Source organism: Thamnophis sirtalis, unplaced genomic scaffold (assembly GCF_051295495.1).
Source record: "Thamnophis sirtalis isolate CommonGarterSnake01/CBP01778 unplaced genomic scaffold, rThaSir2_p1.2 scaffold_3, whole genome shotgun sequence".
NCBI classification, from domain to species: Eukaryota; Metazoa; Chordata; class Lepidosauria; order Squamata; family Natricidae; genus Thamnophis; species Thamnophis sirtalis.
This window is the reverse complement of record NW_028261383.1, coordinates 154,718,941-154,725,410: the sequence shown is the minus strand read 5'-3', so window position 1 is coordinate 154,725,410 and position 6,470 is coordinate 154,718,941.

Here is a 6,470-nt window from a genome sequence, read left to right as displayed (position 1 = left end):
GTCTTGTACTCTGTTGCGTCTTATACTTTGAAAAATATGGTATTCCTAGTATGCCTTTCAAAGGCAAACTGTGGCACTCAAATCAGGAGAAAATGCCTTGGTGTGGTGGTTAAGGTTCTGGTGTAGAAACCAGGAAACTGTGAGTTCTAATCCTGATTTATGCATGAAAGCAGCTGGGGGACTTTGGGACAGTCACTCTCTCTCAGCCCAACCCGCCTCGCAGGGTTGTTTTGGGCAAAATAGGAGAAGTATTACTGTATTTTTCGGAGTATAAGATGCACTGGAGTAAAAGGCACAACAAGTTTTGAAGAGGCAAAATTTTTTAAAAAGTTTTTGCACTCTGCAAACCTCCCAAAAATGGCCCATTTTTTGTGAAAACGGGCCCATTTTTTGTCAAAACAACTGCATGCATAGCCTTTAGGAGGCTTATAGAGTACTCCTGGGGGCTGGGGGGGGGGCAAATTTAGCAAAAAACGGCCCATTTTTCATTCATGTCTGACCTCCCCAGCCCCCAGGAGCTCTCTGAAAACCTTCTACAGGCTCTGCACAGCTATTTTGGTGAAGGGGGCAGGGTTTCGGGAGGCCAAAATGCTGTATTCAGCGTATAAGATGGACCAGATTTTCAGCCTCTTTTTTTGATGGAAAAAGGTGCAACTTATACTCTGAAAAATATGGTATGTTCCCTGTTTTCTTGAAAATAAGACTTCTCTGGATAATAGGCCCAATTGGGTTTTTGAGCACATGCGCTAAAATAAGCCCTTCCCCGAAAATAAGCCCTCTCCCAAAAATATTGCAACACAGCAGCAGCCAGGAGGTGACCACACTCACCGCCTCCTGCACCTCAAAAGTAATAAGACTTCACTGAAAATAAGGCCAAGCGCTTATTTCAGGGATCAAAAGAAAATAAGACCCTGTCTAATAAATAAACAAATAAATAGTCAAGATGATGAATGTGACAGTACAGTCAAAGCCCCACCTTCTTTTCACACAGGTTGCATAGGTTTTATATATATATATACACATATAGAGAACTCTAGAGTTGAAGCCCCACTATATATGTGTGTGTGTGTGTGTGTGTGTGTGTGTGTGTGTAGTATTTGTGCTGATAAATAATATATATATATATATATATATATACACACACACACACACACACACACACACACACACACACACACATACATACATACATACATACATGTGGTGGGGCTTCAACTCTAGAGTTCCAGCCAGCACTTTGGCTTTACAGGAAGTCCTCGACTTACGACAATTTATTTAGTGACCGTTTGAAATTACAACGTCCCTGAAAAAAAAACCCATGATCATTTTTCACATTTTATCACCATTGCAGCGTCCCCAAAGTCACGTGATTCACATTCAGGTGCTTGACAATTGACTCACTTTTATGACAGTGGCAGTGTCCCGGGGTCATGGGATCCCCTTTTGTGACCTTCTGACAAGCAAAGTCCATAGAGAAACCAGATTCACTTAACAACCGGGCTACTAATTTAACAACTGCAGTGATTCACTTAAGAAATGTGGTGAGAAAAGTCCTAAAATGGGATAAAACTCCATGGCATAGTGGTTAGAATGCAGAATTGCAGACTAATTCTGCCGACTGCCAGCAGTTCAATCCTGACCAGCTCAAAGTTGACTCAGCCTTCCATCCTTCCAAGGTCGGTAAAATGAGGAGCCAGATTGTTGGGGGTAATGTATTGACTCTGTAAACTCTTTAGAAAGGGCTGTAAAGCACTGTGAAGCAGTACATAAGTCTAAGTGCTATTGTTATTGCTAAAACTCACTGAACAAATTTCTCACTTAGTAACATATTTTTTGAGCTCAGTTGTGGTCATAAGTTGAGGACTACCTGTATTGAAAGATAGCCATCTTTCATCCCTGCTCTATTGCTCAAAAGACAATGAGAGCACTCTTTTATGTCTCCTTAGAGACGGTAGTGAAGAGTTCATTTTCTATATCTTTTGCCTGCCATCTACAGATTGTCCAGCTTTGTCCGGCCCAGACACAGTTGCCCTTACAAAGGCTTTTCAACCAGCTGCTTACCCTTCGATACATATTTGTCAACACTGACATGTAGAGAGGTAGCCAGAACTATCGTAACAACGACAGGTACTTGGCGGGGGGGACTTAAGCAAAGCAGTGGAAGCCAACAGAAAAAGAAATTGGCTGAAGGGTTGATAATAGAGCTGACAAATATTGCTCTCTAGAGCGCCGGGACGGTCTTTGCTGAAAAGGCCAAACGCCAGTTCTTTCCACAAAAATGATCCAAACGCTGCACAACACAGAAGCATCTCTAGCCATGGTAACATAATTGGATGTATTTATAGGGTTTTGGATGGGCTTCTTCCTATACAGCTCCTCAGCAGGCCTCTTAATGCAGCCCTGCAGCAGGAAGATTTCTCCTAGATGACATTTAAATGAACAGTTAATACAGTACAATATAGCTCCAGTTTGACCCTTGGGATATATTTTCACTAAACCTCTATTGCTGTTGATTTTAATGGTTAAAGCTTTCCCCCGAAGAACCCTAAGAAGCAGTGTGGGGTTTTAAGAAGTGTAATGAAAGCAGATTCAAAAATATTAATGTAAGTGTTTTCAATACTGTATTGTTTGTAATACCATTTGTACAATTGTATGTTATTCGATGTGTACACAACAGAGGTGGGTTCCTACAGGTTTGAAGTGGTTCGGCCGAGTAGGTAGTAACTTGGCCTGCCATGCCCACGAACCGGTTCTATCGGTGATGCCATAGACACTGCCATCTTGTTTTTTTTGCTTCTGTGCATGGACAGAAGAATTTTTCCAGTACTGCACATGCGCACATAGTGCGCATCAAGCTCGCATGCATGCATTCCTGAGCAAACCGGCAGTGGCAGCAGCCAGAACCCACCCCGGTACACAGATATAAGAGAACAGCAAAAGTGGTTAATAAGACTTAATAAACTTTTTGGAATAATTACATAGCTGTCTTTTTAAACGATTAGCCTCTTTTTCTTCTTCTTCTTGTAAGATGAGATTGATTGGTCATCTTGAAATTAAAGCCAAATTCGGGGGACGGGAATGTCATTGAAAATAATAATAGTGCTAAAATAATAGTAATAATAGTAATAATACTATAATGTAACCACTAATAAAAGATGAATCATCATCATTATTATTATACTCATCCTTCCATCCTTCCGAGGTGGGTAAAATGAGGACCCAGATTGTTGGGGGCAATAGGCTGACTCTGTAAACTATTTAGAGAGGGCTGTAAAGCACTGTGAAGCAGTATATAAGTCTAAGTGCTATTGCTATTATGATGATTCTCATCAAAAATATACAATGCCATCAAAAGAGTAGGAGAATTGAAATGGAAATCGGTTGGTCACATAGAAAGAAGAACTGATGGCAGGTGGATCAAGGGAGTCTTAGAATGGATCCCACTTGATAAAAAGCACCCACAAAAGAGACATAAAACAAGATGGAGTGACAGCATCAGCAACTACCGGTATTGTGGGCCTAACTGGCAAAGGGAAACTCAGGACTGTATTGGTTGGAAACATGCCGAAGAGACCTTCATCCTGCAGTGGATAGCCAACGGTTAGAATGATGATGAATAATCACAATTACAACATAATGCAATGATATAATGGAATCATAACATGTAACCATTGGAAGAAACATTGCAGATAGCAATAGCACTTAGACTTATATACTACTTTACAGTGCTTTATGGCCCCTTCTAAGCGGTTTACAGAGTCAGCCTATTGCCCCCAACAATCTGAGTCCTCATTCTACCCACCTCGGAAGGATGGAAGGCTGAGTCAAACTTGAGCCTGGTGAGGCCAAATTGCAGGCAGCCGGCAAGCAGCAGAAGCAGCCCGCAGTACTGAACTCTAACCACTGCGCCACCGAGGCTCTCTTAGCTCATATAATCTAATCCAGGGGTGTCAAACTCGCAGCGTCACATTGTTGTCACATGACATATTGCAATCCCCAAATTCACAAAAATGGGGGTGGCCGTGGCCAGCATGTGGCATATCTGGCCAGCAGGACACAAGGTTGACACCCCTGATCTAACCCATGGCGGTATAAGAATCCATTGCTAGAGCACCCTGATAGATCACCATCCACTCTCTATTTAAATCTGCCCAACGAAAGAGAATCCACAACTTCTGCATGTGCAGAAGGGTCCAGGCAAGTGGGCGGAGTCTCCCTCTGCTGCCATTTCCAGTTTGCCCAATCCAGGGTGAACTGGCAGAAACCCACCTCTGATTCAGAACTGGTCACATTGACTAATGAAGAAGAGAAGGGAAGGTTCTTGTTCCTTTTTGACCTGCCCAAAAATTTTCCCCACCACCTTGTAAATTTATCCGCCATCGGGCGTTACATTGGACGTTATGTGCATGAAAATGTCATTGGATGTTACATTTTTAATACAAGTGTCAGGGTAAAATGGCATAAGGAGCCAAATCGGATTTTTGACATGTACTTCCCTTAATGGAGCCTTGAACTGTATTTGCATAACTACAGTATTTTCCGGCATATAAGATGACTTTTTAACCCCAAAAAATTATTTCAAAAATCGGGGGTCGTCTTATATGCCGGGTATAAGAAAGGCCATACCAAAAAAAAAACAAAAGAAAAGAAAAAGCAACGCCGCCACCAGCGTAGACGCCGGCCTTTCAATCGATAACTCGGCGCTCCTCGCCTGGGCACGTGGATGGTTGAGCGCTGGGATGGCTTAGTAAGGTCTGGCTGGAGGTCTGGAGGAGGAAGGCGCTGAACTCAAACTACAAAAGCCCAGCAGCGTGGAGGCCTTCAGCCTTCTCACGGACGCCTGAAAGTAGGGGGTCATCTTATACGCCCAGTCGCCTTATACGGCGGAATATATGGTATTCTATGTCATCAAGGGCCACTTTAATTTCCCAGCCACGGTGTTCAAATAAGATGTAATTTGCTGTACTAATTGCAGGCTGCATAGTGACCTCCAAAGTGTTTTAAGCATCAAGATTTCACACAAGAAGATGCCTATTTCCACAATTTATACCAAATCTAAAGGACAGTTGGTGTCTGTTTTTGTTTTGTCTTGAATATTAAAACTGTGGGAAAGCTTTAACTACACTTTAATATCTGACAGACCAGGAGTTGGGAGATCTGTAGTCTCCAGATGTTGCTGATCTACAATTTCCAGCATCACAGCCAAACTGGTCAAAAGTGATAGATGTTAAGTTTTGTGTTTTACTGACCTCAGCAGGGTTCTTGTACAGTTCTCTGTCTTTGTGAAAAGTTCAGTCCTAATTTGTCAGGAATCTGATAGCAATTCCTGAGTCTGAAGACTCATCCAGGTACTGGGCAGCAGTAGTATTCATATGCCTAGTATATGACTTAACAGTACAGGTAGTCCTCGATTTACAACAGTACATTTAGTGACCGTTCAAAATTACAAGGGCACTGAAAAAAGTGATTTATGACCGTTTTTCACACCTAGGACCTTTGCCATGGTCACATGATCAAAATTCAGGTGCTTGGCCACTGGCTCATTGTTCTGACCTAGGCTTTACAAAATCACGAAGGAGTCTCCTTGTCCTGACAAAACCCCTTTTTATTAAGCTAATGTGAATTCCTCTCATTCACATCCAGCAAAGTCTCGGCAAACAGTCTTTCAAAGGTGAATTTACAACCACAGACTTTATCAGGCTTGGAGAACTGCCAGGCTGATATCTTCCAAACGCAATGCTGTACAAGAAAATACTTGGCAAGGAGTCTCTGAGGGTCACGAACAAATATTCACACTAATGACGTGAACTAATTGTCTTCTGCAAACTCCACTCCCTTTTCGCTCCTCCTCATTCTCTATGGGAGGGGCCATTCACCATCCACCTGTGCCTTTTATCCCGAGTCGGCCTCGGAACAGGTTCCAGCTGTTCTTCTGCCCCACTGATCTCCGACTCTGAAGGCAGCTGATAAATATCAGACGGCCCAGGCCCCATCTCTGCCTCCAATGCCGAGCCCTCATCAGAACCTTCCCCAGGCTCCAGGACTGGCCCATATTCCTCCAAACCTCCTCACTGTATGAGTCTGCCACCAGCTCCACTGGCCTCTAGCAGGCTACAACATTCATAATTATGATGGTTGCAGTGTCCTGGGGTCACATGATCAACTTTTGCGACCATCTGACAAGCAAAGCCAATGGGGAAGCCAGATGCACTTAACAATCAGATGACTAATTTAACAACTGCAGTGATTCACTTAACAACCATGGCGAGAAATATCATAAAACTCAATTAGCAAATATTTTACTTAGCAACATAAACTTTGGGCTCAATTGTGTCGTGAGGACTACCTGTATAGATTTTTTTCCACTCAAGAACAATTCCATAATCCAACAATTGTGGAGGACAAAAAGTGAGATTTAAAAGAGATAAATATGAAAAAATGCATGTACACAAAAATATGGTTTCTAGAGG